Source organism: Thamnophis sirtalis, unplaced genomic scaffold, assembly GCF_051295495.1.
Source record: "Thamnophis sirtalis isolate CommonGarterSnake01/CBP01778 unplaced genomic scaffold, rThaSir2_p1.2 scaffold_6, whole genome shotgun sequence".
Classification (NCBI taxonomy): domain Eukaryota; kingdom Metazoa; phylum Chordata; class Lepidosauria; order Squamata; family Natricidae; genus Thamnophis; species Thamnophis sirtalis.
Genome location: NW_028261386.1, coordinates 51,459,807 through 51,474,487, shown reverse-complemented (window position 1 = coordinate 51,474,487; position 14,681 = coordinate 51,459,807). Strand labels below are relative to the sequence as shown.

The following is a 14,681-nucleotide window of genomic DNA, read 5'->3' as shown; positions in this document are numbered from 1 at the left end:
CAAATATTATACAAGTCTCATTTTTTTAACCACACCAGAATTGTCTCTTATTTAGATGTAGCAAATTCTGAAGGTTAACATAGAAGGTTAACATAAAATAAACAACAATGATTATAATAGGCAACGTCAATGCAGAAAATAAGACAAAATCACATTGTAAAAAGGAAGTCTAGGCGATTCCACAGGTAGCAGGTTATGGCATTTCATAGAGTAATTTGCTGTATTGTATACCCATATTACTTAGTGTTACTACTGTGGTGACTAGTGAATTAAAACATCTTGCCATTGGTGGGCCAGTTTACAATTCCATAATGTGGAAAGAATGGATGTCATTCCCTTATTTGTGCTAAAAATGCTTATGAACCAGCATTATTTTTTTTAAAAAAACTGTAGGCGAGTTTGTAGTATTATTTTGCAAAATAATTTTCTACTGAAGCACTAATTAAATATGGGTAAAATGTGGCAGTTGAGAATTAAACTTTTTGAACTTTTGATTTAGAATTTAACTCAAAATTTACTTGACCATTCAGATACGATTTTTACTCATGGGGGACAAATGGCAAAGAGAAGACAACTGTGAGTTCCTTGGAACCTCTCCATATAAGGACAGGATGGGAGATCAATCACACAAACTCTGAATGATAGCTCCTCACAAGCCAATCACAGGACAGAGATTTTCTATGAATTGGAGCACTGGGAGACAAAGGATTGCTCACAACTGCAGAGGAGCCTTTTCAAGGACACTAAGATTGCAAACCTTACTTTTTAATCACTTTGGGAAGTTTCCTATTAACTTTAAAGCTGTTAGGGACCCTCAGAATAAAAAAGGTTCAAATATCTTCATTGATGAGTTTATTTTAAACTTTGGACAAAAGAAAAACTATTTATAAGCTTAAAGAAACTGAAAGAAATAGTAAAAAGCTATAGAGAGAAAATTATTAGATTTTACTATTATAATCAATATTCTTAATAAAACTATATATAAATACACTATTTTGAAATTCAATATGTAAAACTAGAGTTACCAGGGAAACCTCTGGTTTGACAACTTCTCCATGTTCCATAATTGAATAAAAATGGCAAAAGAAATCCAAAACAGGTACAGATTAATCTGCCTCTATAATGGGATGAGTACACCAAAACATGAAAATCAAAATCAAAATTTCAAAAACTAGAAAATGAATAGATTTATTCTACCCCTAATTTCTAAGGAACCCTAGAACCAGAGAATGTCAAACATTGACAGTTTGCTTTTCCACCCTTTTGAAGGAGGAAAAATCCTTTAAAAAGTCTTGATACAATTAAAAGCCTTTAAAAAAGCTCCTAAACTTGTCTACCCACTAAGTGTCATTGTTCTTAATGTTCTCCTCCCTCCAAGTTACATGGATCTCAGCCCACAAACTGCTGAGGATAATGTAACAAGTCATGGGGAGGCTTTGTTAAAAGGACAAGAAATTAACTTCTAAAGTAAACCACATCATTCCTAACCTTATAAGGAAATAGCTATTTATTCCATGAGCAAAAAAGTAGTAATAAAAGGGATTGAAAAATAAAAACAGATTAAAATCTCACTATTGTCTCAGACTTCTAATTAGCCAGTGCATTGCTTTGCAAATAAAGAAATTATACCTTTAAAAGAATAAAGAGGTCAATGAAACACAAAACAAAGTACCTAATTACTAATATAGTGGTATTGTGGCTGGATGATTCAAGCGTTGGCAGTAAGCCTGATCTGTGCATTTTGGCTCAGTATCTCTGCATTTGCTTGATACTATGCTGGGTTATTTTACTGTTCCAAATGTTCATTCCCACACTTCTCCAACAGAGATACAAATTAGGATGACTAAGACCTTATACAGACAGTAGCTGAATGTATTTATCCATGCCAAACACACACACATACATACACACACACACACTTTTAAAATTAGACAACTTTTAACAGGAAGAAATCTGTCTCACAGAAAACCAAAATTCACACTTTGTGTTAAAACTTACTGTTTTTATTTTACTTGCTAATTCTAAGAAATTACTGTATGAACATTTCTGATTAATTTTGCATTGAAATCAAGTTTGTTTGGTTTTTTTTTCCTCTTGTAAACAGGCAAGGAAGAAAGCCAAAGAAAACATACATTCTTTCCTAACTGAGCTGAAAGGGAGTCTTACTTTCAGATGAGACGCTAAATATACCATAGACAAAAACAGTACTGTATGCCACTAGTCTCGATCTGCATTCTTCTGAGGCTGGCAGGTGTAAAATAACGACAGTGATTTTTCTGTATGCTCTGCCTGTAGTTACATTAGATTTAATGCAGATCCAAGCACTACAAGACCTTTAATGATACATGATTCTATTCAGGCACAATTTATCAATAAGCAAGTGGGGTTGCAAAAAGAAACTTAGATTTCTGCTTTTATATAATGAAATAGAAATCCCTGAGTTGTTCTCTGGTATCCTCCTTCCTAAGTGGATATTGTAGTAGAAGAGACACTTTGGACCTAGAAGCATACAGGTAATCCTTGACTTACAGCAATTCACTTAGTGATTGTTCAAAGTTACAACAGCACTGAAAAAAAGTGACTTATGATCATTTTTCAGACTAATGACTATTGTAGCATTCCTATGGTCATGTGATTTATATTCAGATGCTTGTCAACTGACTCACATTTATGACGGTTGCAGTGTCCCAGGGTCACGTGATTACCTTTTGCAGCCTTCTGACAAGCAAAGTCAATGGGGAAACCAGATTCACCTAACTTAACTGTGTTACTAATTTAACAACTGTAATGATTCACTTAACAAAAGTGGCAAGAAAAGTTGTAAAATGTGGCAAAACTCACTTAACAAATTTCTTGCTTAGCAACATAAATTTTGGACTCAATTGTAGTCATCAGTTGAAGACTACCTGAATAGGCTTGGCTCTACAAGGAGGTTTGTATCTGGACAACAGAAACAAAGTACACAGAGAAAACCTGCAAATCAATATTAAAATATTTAAACTATTCTTCAAATGTGCTAGATTTCTGAGTGAGAGAAACAAAGAGCCCCTTACCTTTCATAAAAGTTGCCTTAGTTACTTTTAAAAAAAATGCATATACATACATACAAAGCTTGGAGGGTCAGAAAGTATGGTTTCAATAAGGCTTGCCCTACCTCCATAATTAAGCAGTTGTGCAGAAAAATCTTACATGCAAAACTATTTCAGCAACAATTCTTCACCCGCAATTCAAATAATGCAGTCCAGCACAATATGAATCAGAATACAAAAAAATATGGACTATGGAATTACAGTCCAGCAACATACGAAATTGCTGACAATACAGCTTGGTTTACTTGGAAAGTCACAACTTTTGAGAAATCCTTTGAAATAAAAATAGCAGGGCTATTATCCCCGTGACCCGTCAAAAGCGCATTCCACAAAAGCGCGGTCGATGAAATCGCGTATGTGACATCACAACGCGACGAAAAAGATCGAAAAATTGAAATAAAAATTTAATTACAGCAAGCCGATTCACATAAAGGTAAGGGTTAGGTTAAGGGTTAGGGTTAGGTTAAGGGTTAGGGTTAGACTGTTAGCGTTACGTTTAGCGTTAGGTTAAGGGTTAGCGTTAGGTTTTTCGTACGTTAAGGGTTAGGCTTAGGGTTAGGGTTAGGTTAAGGGTTAGGGTTAGGGTTAGGTTTAGGGTTAGGTTTGGGGGGGTTAGGGGAAGGTTTTAGCTTTATTTTTACATTTTTCGATGTTTTTCTATCTTTTTCGTCGCGCTGTGATGATGTCACATACGCGCTTTCGTCGACCGCGATTTTGTCGTGCGGGGTTTTGTGGTAGAACCATTATCCCATCTATAAGTTTTGACATGTAAGAATACTTACAATTCCAGACTCAGTAACACATTTCTGCTGCAGACATTACATCTAAATAGGCAAAGGTATATCTTAATTTTTTGACATATATTTTCTATAATGAAATGGAACATTACAACCCCCGAGATTAGATTGGGCATGATCCTATTGGCTTTTTGGAAGACTTTGAAGACCCCAATGTATTCCTGGGCATGGGTGTCACGTGGTTAGTCTGAGTCTATGTAGTGGTTGTTATGATTTTACTATAAAATGGTTTTTAGTTTGGCTTCATATGCTGCTGTTTTAACACTTTTGGTATTGTGTATTTATATGCTGTTAGTGACCTACAATTACTATGGCAAGATGGACAGCCATATAAGCTAAATTAACAATAATAAAAAAACACTACTTAGTAAAGGATTTCCCACATTAAAGCAATGGCCTTATCTTGAATAAAATTGATGATATGCTATCAAGTTAACCATATACAGTATATAGATTTTGTCCATTGGACAAAATTTGGACCTAGTCCTTCAGGGCTTTCAACAGTGCCTCCATCATTGTTTTAACTGGAATCCATCTATCTTGCTTCATTTATTTAACTGAAGATTATTCAATATAAGGATACAGCACACGATTTAAATGTAGAAGGCCAGCTTATGCAGTCATGGATGAAAAGAACACTTTCACTCTGGATTTCTAATGCTGGTCTGTCAATAATACTAACCAATTTGTGTGAAATCTAAGGTGACTTACTTCTCTTAATCCTATATATAAATAAAAATCAACAACATGAACTATTTTCATGGCAAAGGCAATCAAAACATCATCAAAGGAATTAAAAGTAAAAACCAATAACGTATTTTCATTTGCTAATAGTTATGCTAAAATACAAGATCTAACAATAGCTCAAAATACAGGCAACCAAGGAAAAAAAAGACAAAGTAAGAAAAAATGTGGAGTAGACATGATAGATTCCAATTGTTGTTACTGAAACAGGTATAGGTAGTCCTTAACTTATAACCCCAGCTGAGCCCAACCTTTCTGTTGCTAAGCAAGGCAGTTGTTAAGTGAATTTTGTCCCATTTTTATGGTGTTTTTTGCCACAGTTAAGTGAATCATTGCAATTGTTAAGTTAGTAACATGGTTGTTAATTGAATCTGGCTTCCCCATTGACTTCGCTTGTCAGAAAATTGCAAAAGATGATCACATGACCCTGGGACACTGCAACTGTCATTAACATGACCCAGTTGTCAGGCATCCAAATTTTGATAATGTGACTCCAATAGTCATGGGTGTGAAAAACAGTCATAATTCATTTCTTCAGGCCACGGTAACTTCAAACAATCACTAATTGAATGGTTGCAAATTTTAGAACTACCTGTATTTGCAGTTTTGATATAAATATAGCAATTTTTTTCTAAATAGGATCAGTCAAAATTAAACTAATAAAGAAATTCTGAATGGAAACTAAGAGACAACTTGCCTGGGCTTTTATTTTTCAGATTAGGGGAATAAACATTTTGGAAATTAAAGCAAGTCAAGAGCATATCCACAGTACTTCTGACATCATTATTATACCTGTTTAAAAAGCAGATATTAATACCAAGTTCTTTGGAGCTCCCCTTTATGTCAAACAGTCTTCTCACAATCCCACTTAAATTTCAAACACCATGAATCAAACTGGAGAATAGAATAAAACAACAGAGAGAATAACAAAGACTGCCTGGGGGATATTAGACTCAAAGGACTTTTTCTAAAATACTTTTCAGAATTGCGTATTATCTTCTTTTGTAGTGTGCTTCACATTACAAAAGGCTTCAGGTACAAAAACTCAAAATCCAGAATATTGATATTACCTAATTAAACCGCTCTTTCCCATAATACTGAACTCTTGACAATATTTTTCTTACAACAAAAATATCCTAGTAAGAGCAAGTGGAAGATAATGGTACAAGGGATTAGGAAATAACCCTGTATGTTTTAGTGTGGTAGACAGGTGATATTTAAACACAGTGCTTGTTGTGATGGCATAGACCAGCAACCTTTACAGGAAGTGGGTGTTAGCTGTGATCTTATAAAATGGTGTGGGTTCCTTCCTCCAAACATTTATTTTTAAAAGGTTAAATTTTGAGAGATTCCAACTTCTACAGTTTCTGCAATCTATTCTTGAAGAGCATTTGGAAACTACAGCTGGTGCAGAGTATGCTAGTGCAAGCAATTCCTGGGGCCCCAAACGTGACCCATGGAACACCACTGCTCCATGAATTGCTTTGGCTGCTGGTCTGCTTCCTGGTGCAATTCAAGGTGTTGGTAATCACCTTTAAAGCCCATAGTGGCCTGGAGGCAGACTACTTGAGGGACCATCAAGTAGAAAGGCCAAGGTGGCACAATGATTAGAATGCAGTACTACAGGCCACTTCTGCTGCCTGCTGGCTGCCTGCAATTTGGCAGTTGACTCAGCTTTCCATCCTTCCAAGATCAGTAAAATGAGGGTCCAGATCGTTGGGGGCAATATGTTGATTCTATAAATCGCTTAGAGAAGGCTGTAAAGCACTGTGAAGCCAGTCTAAGTGCTAAGTGCTATTGCTAACTCATCCCAGTGGGATTGGCCTGCCCCACCTCTGACAGCAGAGTAGGCATGCTGCAGACCCCATTGGCCCAGGTATTCTGTCTGGCTGGGTCCAGGTGAAGAGTCTTCTCTGCTGTTGCACCTGCCCTTTGGAGCATTTTGCAACCCTTCCAACCTTCTCTAAGAGCCCAAAGATCTGGCTTTGCCAGTTAACTTGGTGCCCCAATGAAGGAGCATCACAATGGAGATGATCAATTAACAACAGATCTAGTGGTGAGTTCCTACCTGTTCAGACCGATTCAGCCAAACTGGTAGATCGTTCCCTGTGGAACGATCTACCCGTAGAGATCCAGACCCTTACCACTCTCCCAGCCTTCCGTAAAGCCGTCAAGACTGGGGCTGTTGATTGATATCCAGCCCCGCTTAGGTGGAATGGATGATGTGGACTTTTAATTGTATTTTTTATTCTTAAATTTTAAATGTTTCTTTTGTCTTGTTGTGAGCCACCCAGAGTCCCAATGGGAGTGGGCGGCATACAAATTTTATTAAACTCGAAACTCGAAACTAGTAGTTTGGCGGCCTGGGTCACTGATAAACAGATAAACAGTGTCTTCACCTGCTCAGTTCTCAATAAGTTATTTGTAGATTTTGCTTGTTAATGAGTAGCAGTCTCCGGGGAGATAAAGCCGGTTAATTACGTCATCAATCACCAACACAGTAAAAACGCCATTTTGTAGCACGGTTGAACAAAGAAGTTTCAAAGGAAAACGAGGCTGGTGTTTAGATAGTTATAAAAAAAGGAACATCACAGGAGTAAAACCCGCTTGTGTTAGTCTTAAATTGCTTTAAGCAGTTTATCATTGTCCTGAGGGGGGGGGATCGCCTGTCTAGGGCTGCAAAAAAAAAAAGCAGCTGAGAAGAACTGGCTGGAGATAAGAGCTCAGTTACGCTGGATCTTTTCTCTGTTCGCAGCCCAAAAAAGAAAAGGGGCTGTGAACTACGAATAAATCCTAGCACCTGAGCTTCTGCCTGCCCCTTTCTGCCAAAAAGGGGTGATATCTATTGATCTTAATTAGATATACAGACCAGAACTCTGAGAGGAGCTCCGTTGAGCTCCTTCGGCGCCAGGATCCGCCCCCAGGAAGTCCCAAACTGGTCATCTTCTGACGGCGTAGGTGCCGCTATCTTGTTTTTGCTTCTGAGCATGTGCAGAGTAATTTTTATTGCATTTATGGTCAAATCCGCACTCACGCTAGCAAAGCAAGCATGCACAAAATTGCATACACACCTAACCGGCAGTAATGCCAGCAGCAACCCACCCCTGAACAGATCCTACCTCATGACACCCCCCTCCCCCGACTATCCTGCTCCTGCCCTTCCCGTTTTTAATTGGGCCACAGTATTTGGATCTTCACAGTATTTTATTTATGTCTGCTAGCTTTTGTATTGTTTTTATCTTTTTATGATTGTAAGCCACCCAGAGTTACCCTGGGGTAAGATGGGTGACTCACTGGAGAAGAGCCTAATGCTGGGAAAGATTGAGAACAAAAGAAGAAGGGGATGACAGATCGAGTCACCGAAGCAGTAGGTGTGAGCTTAAATGGACTCCAGAGAATGGTAGAGGACAGGAAGGCCTGGAGGAATGTTGTCCATGGGGTTGTGATGGGTCAGACACAACTTTGCAACTAACAACAACAAAGATGGGTGACCAATAAATTTTACAAATAAATAAATAATAAATAAATCTTATCAGAAGGATCCTGTGTGCAATCCCATTCAAATATCCTGAAATCTTCTGAGATTCAATTATCACATAACATTTCAGCAATATAATTTTATAAATTTATCCCCTTCTCTTTTATTCTTTTCACTTTCTCTCTCATTCCAGAGGATCGGTTTAGGGTGATTTCCACCAAACATTATGGGAAGACAAAGGCAATATTCCTTGGCTAATACATTTTTTATTTCTTTCCTATAAAGAATAAGCCACCGTATCATCCCAACTCAGAAATTTATGATTTAGAAAAAATCCTACTGATTTCTCTGCTTATCAGAAGTAATAATTAAATATGCAGGGAAGGAAAGGCATAAACCAAAATTTTTACCTGCTCACTCCACAATACTGGCTCCAAGGTTTCATCTTTTCACCATGGTATATCAGCTATCTTAGAATCAAAGGGTTACTGATAAAATAAAATATATGTGGTGCCCAGTGAGCTATTGGAATTCGGCCTAATTAGAACATGAGATACTCAGTGCATCAGATTATTATTATTATCAGGCCATAGCTGACAATGTGCTTTTCATCTGCTTTCTCTAATGACAATGTGATGGCATTTCCATTCAGATTCAAACAGCTGTCATTCATGCTGGCATTATCTTTCAAGCTATATCTTTGCAACGCAGTCTATCCAAAGTCCCTTTGAATCTGCTATTTCTGGACCAGATTAAACATAGATGGACAGAAATGAATTGTTAACCTATCTGGCCACACTGTTGGGATTGGACTGGTTGATTTATTGAGGGCACAGAAACATCAATAGATTTTGCTACAATCTTAAAATGTCCTAATATAAGAACACCACAGAATAGCCCCAGTATTTTTTTTAAAAAGTCCTTGCAGCTCTGTGATTAATTTATTTAAATACTTTAAATTTTGTGAAAACAATGCAAATCTCTTTGCTTTTATCATAAACATACAGATGTCAATTGAAAGTTGTTTTAAAATAATCCAGCCTTCACATCCAGTAGCATTCCTCTTTCCTAACAAGTCTAAAACATAATTTTTCTGTCTCTTGCACAGAGGTTCAAGCCAGTGTAACAAATAGTTGCAAGATTATTATTATTCCAGGGCCATTTCAATATAGGATTGAGTTAAATAGTAGAAATGTACAATTTGCTTCTCCTCTGACCCGAAAGATTTTCCACTTAATTAGCAAAGGCAACTGCTTATTTTCTTAATGGGACAGTTAAAACATGACTCCCTTTGGCACTAATAGCTACTGTAGCCAATACTTTGCCCACTTTGTTTACTTTTTGCAGGAAAAAACTTCCTGAAAAGCTGCACAGTAAGGGAAATGTTGTGAAGAAAAACAAAAGTCATCACCATGAAATACACCGACACCCACAGGACACCTTCCTCCAAAATGGACATGTCATGCTCACCATGAGTTTCAAATTGTGCTACAAAAAAGAAGCAAGCTCAGAGAATATCAACACCGATTCTGCACTGTAGCAAATGTACTTCCTTTCTAATCATAGCTAAATAAAAGCTTAAAAGCTGATAAATGGTAAAAGCACATCAAAAGTGTTAACAGTAAAACAATGAAAACCTCATTTGTGAATAATGTCAGAAATTTTAAAATATACGAATGATAAAAATAATAAATTGTTAGTTGCATTAAAATGCAGTATTTTACATTATAAAGTACAAATGAATTGCTAGGTAAACCTCTCAATCTCAGTTCCCCTCCCCTGATATCTCTCAGAGAATGCTGCAGAAAAGAGAAGGACTTGAAAGAGGGTTTCTCATTAAACCCATCGTTTATATGCAAGGATGCTTGACAACATAGCATTATTAATACTCCAGTCTTCCAATACAGCTGCATTATTAGTGGAAGAGAATATTTTGAAGCTCAGGGTTGAATTTTGGAGTTCTTAGTGCTTTCTGAACTTGATTGTTTGCTTGCAGACCTTTAATTATCCAACTAGTTGTATTAGTCAGACAAAGGCTTTACGTTTTACCCAAATATTTTAGAAACAGGGTAAGTTATAGGAAAAGAAATAAAAACTTTTTCAGGATTAATATCAAAGCATAGAAAGTTATAAAATTAGAAATGTTTATTTTTGCAAATACATATCCTTAGTTATTAACTAAGATATTAGAAATGGAATGTGGTGGGGTGGTGGTGATGTAAAAGGAGATATTCTTCCTATGCAGATAGTCCTTGACTTACAACCACAGTTGAGCCCACAATTTCCATTGCTAAGGAAAGTGGTTGTTAAATCAGTTGTGGCCAATTTTACGACCTTTTTAGCCATGGTTGTTTAGCAGTTATTAAATGAAGTTATTAAATGAATCATGTGGCTGTTAAGTGAATACAACTTCTCATATTTGCTTGTCGGAAGCCAGCTGGGAAGGTCACAAATGGCGATCACATGACTGGGTACTGCAACTATTGTAAATGCATGCAGTTGCCAAAACCCAACTTTTGATCATGTTGACTGTGGGAATGCAACAGTTGAAATCGATGAGGACCGATTGTCACCGTCAGCCTCTACTTCGCTTGCTTGCTATCGGCTGCCATAGAAACAGGGAGGGAGGGACTTTAGGTATTTGGGGTGGGAAACTTATGGTGCTGGAGGAGTTATCAGAGGGGAGGTTGGTTCTCACCACCTTCTGCACATGCTGATGGCCTGTGTTTGGACTTGGTCAAGGTCAACCGTCTCTGCATACCAACTGAATGAGGATTTTGAAGATGCAACCCACACGACTCCTTAGAGAGTTGCAGATTGGCCAATGGGTTGGGGTAATTGGGGGGAAGGTGCTGGGTAAATGTTTGATATGTACATGTTTGCACCTTTTTGGCTCAGATCATGCTTTTCTTTCACTACTATCTTTTCATGACCAGTAAAAGTATCTTCAATTCCACAAACAATGGAGTTGGGAGTAAAGCCCTACATGGTATTGGACCTGGGTACTTGAGAGACCGCCTTCTGCCAATTACCTCCCTACGACCAATTAGATCCCACAGATTAGGCCTCCTCTGAATACCATCTGCTAGCCAATGTTGACTGTCGACCCGTCGGGGGAGGGCCTTCAGAGGGCTGCTCCGGCCCTCTGGAACGATCTCCCCATGGAGATCCGGACCCTCACCACCCTTCAGGCTTTCCGCAAAGCCATTAAGACCTGGCTGTTCCGGCAGGCCTGGGACTGATGAGTTCCCAGCCCCACTTGAATTGTTGCGACTCTTGCTTTGTTTTTAACTTGTTTTGTCTTTTGTTCTGTTGTTTGTATTCCCCCCCACCCACCTTGTTTGTTAGCCGCCCTGAGTCCCTCGGGAATAGGGCGGCATACAAATGGAATAAACATTTCCAAACATTTCCAAACTTTTTTTTCTTTGTTATTGAAGGAGGCATGCCTGACATTAAGCAAGATCCAAGCACTCATCCCGGAGCTCAAAACGTCCGTGGGAAGTGAATATAAAGTAAAAAAAATATGTCTAATCCCTGCAGTGACCAAGAAGAGACAGAGGGCTACTGGATCCTCCTTTGGAAATGGAATGGATGGCTGAACTGGATTTGGAGGAAAGGTCCGTCCAGCCCAGATGGTCATTGGGAGTAGGGCAGAAGAGTGATCCCGAGGAGACACTGGCCGGAGTCACTACCAGTCTACGCCAGTGACCAGAGGCTGCCTGGCAGGAAGCTGAACAAGAGGACCTCATGATGACCCATGCTTTGAAACTTCTTCAAAAAGAGTGAGAGAAGCGCTTTTCCGTGAGAGCCGCACTGAGAAGGAGATTGACTTTGCTGAGCGGGGGGAGGAGAGAGCTGAGAAGATGAGCTGTCTAACCCTGAGACAGCCCTGGGGGCAGACACCGGATCTGGTCAGGACAGAGGAGTCCCAGCACAGCAGCAGCAGCCATTCAAGCCCCTCCAAGGGGGGAGTGGGGCTCCGCATGTGTCAAATTCCAAAAATCCCTCCCCTTGGAGTGAAGTATGGAGGAGATCCCAAAGAGTTGGGGGGGGGGTGTTGGTCCAGGTTTGGAATTACATGCAGCAATATGGAGAGGATTTCCCATTGGAGGATGCCAAAGTGAGAGCTGTTACTATGGCATTGGAGAACAAAGCGGCTGCCTGGATGGTGGCTTTACATAATGATGATTCTCCCCTTCCCAGGCTGAGTGGGTGAACAAGTCTAATGTCACGGGCTCCCAAACATTTACGACAATTCTATTCTAAGTATCCTAATAAACCTTAACTGTGATGCATATTATTGGTTATTATTGTTGTTGTTTTTTGTTTTTTTATTTCCATCCCAGGGGTGATGTCTGTTCTGAAGGAGGTCCGAATGTCAGCCTCTACTTCGCTTGCTTGCTATCAGCTGCCATGGAAACAGGGAAGGAGGGGGCTTTAGGTATTTGGGATGGGAAACTTATGGTGCTGGAGGAGTTATCAGAGGGGAGGTTGGTTCTCACCAACCTGCTGATGGCCTGTGTTTGGACTTGGTCAAGGTCAACCGTCTCTGCATAGCAACTGAATGAGGATTTTGAAGATGCACTCCACATGACTCTTTAGGGAGTTGGAAATTGACCATTGGTTTGGGATGATTGGGGGGAGGGTGCTGGGTAAACGCTTGATATGTACGGTACATGTTTGCACCTTTTTGGCTCAGATCTTGCTTTTCTTTCACTGCTATCTTTTCATGACCAGTAAAAGTATCTTTAATTCCACAAACAATGGAGTTGGAAGTTTTCTTTCTTGGTTATTGAAGGAGGCACACCTGACAGTCACCTTTTTTAGTGGCATTGTAACTTCGAACTCTCATTAAATAAATGGTTGTAAGCTGAGAACTAACCAATTACCCACAAGAGAAGAGAACATAGAACATAGAACAGAACAGAATAGAGTAGAAATCTTTATTGGCCAAGTGTGATTGGACACACAAGGAATTTGTCTTTGGTGCATAATCTTTTAAGCAACAAATGATAAATCATGATCATAATCACAAAATACAATAATCATAAATCATAAAATACAACATTCAATGATAATCATAGGATACTAACTAAGCAATCAATATAAATCATACTAGGATACTAAATAATCAGTCAATATAAATCATACGATACAAACAAAGAAGTTCTAGTCATAAGAAGAGAAGGAAATAGGAAAGATGAAAAGGATAATAGTAATACAACCCTACTAGGTAGTTTGACAGTGTTGTGGAAATGAGTTGTTTAGCAGAGTGATGGAATGGAGGGAAGAAAATTATCCTTGTGTCTAGTTGTTTTAGTGTGCAATGCCCTATAGGGAAGAAGTTGAAGCAGTTTATGTTCATGATGTGTGGGGTCTGTAGATACTTTCACAGCCCTCTTTCTGGTTTGTGCACTATACAGGTCCTCAATGGAAGGCAGGCTGGAAGCAATTGTTTCTTCTGCAGTTCTAACTATCCACTGAAATCTGTATTTGTCTTGTTTGGTTGCAGTGCCAAACCAGGCAGTTATAGAGGTGCAAATGACAGACTCAATAATTCCTCTGTAGATCTGTATCAGCAGCTCCTTGGGCAGTCTGAGCTTTCTGAGTCAGCACAGGAACAACATTCTTTGTTGTGCTTTTTTGATGACATTTTTGATGTTAGGTGTCCATTTTAAGTCTTGAGATATTATAGAATCTAGAAACTTGAAGATCTCTACTGTGGATTCTATGTAGTCTAGCATTGTAAGAGATAATAATTTGGAGGGATTCTCCTAAAAGCTACTATCATTTCTACAGTTTTGAGTATGTTCAGTTCAAGATTGTTCCAGCCTCACCACAGGGCCAGTAGTTAAATATCCCATTTGTATGCAGATTCGTCATTGTCTCAAATGAGACTAATTACTATTGTATCATCTGCAAACTTCAGTACTTTAACAAAGGGATTCCTTTGAGATGCAGTTGTTGGTATATATAGAGACGAAAAGTGGAGAAAGCACACAGCCCGGGGATGTGCTAATTGTACAGATATCTTATGTGATTTTGCCTAGCTTCACTTGCTGCTTTCTATCTGTTAGAAAGCTTATGATACACTTACAAGATCAGGCACAGCTACCATATTTTTCGGAGTATAAAATGCACCGGGGTATAAGACGCACCAAGGTTTTGAAGAGGCAATTTTTTTAAAAAGTAGGTAGGTAGGTAGAGGGATAGAAAGAAAGAGAAATACAGTAGGTAGGTAGGTAGAGAGAGAGAGAGAGTAGGTAGGTAGGTAGGTAGGTACTAGGTAGGTAGGTTAGTAGGTAAATGGAGAGAGAGAGAGAGAGAAAGAGAGAAATACAGTAGGTAGGTAGGGAGAGAGAGTGTGTAGGTAGAGGGATAGAGAGAGAAATAGATAGATAGATAGAGAGAGAGAGAGAGAGAGAGAAAGAGAGAGAGAGAAATACAGTAGATAGATAGGAAGAGAGATAGGTTAGGTAGGTAGATAGAGGGATAGAGACATATACTTATTATGCAGCTCAATTATAGTAATCCATCTATTGATACTAAAACAGGAACGGTATTAAAAGCATT

The 14,681-nt window shown here is 38.7% G+C and overlaps 1 protein-coding gene across 2 annotated transcripts in view; it reads right to left on the bottom strand.

Moving 5' to 3' along the window:
• STUM (stum, mechanosensory transduction mediator homolog) overlaps positions 1-14,681 on the bottom strand; it is a 43,812-nt gene that overhangs the window by 7,483 nt on the left and 21,648 nt on the right. The window lies entirely within an intron of this gene.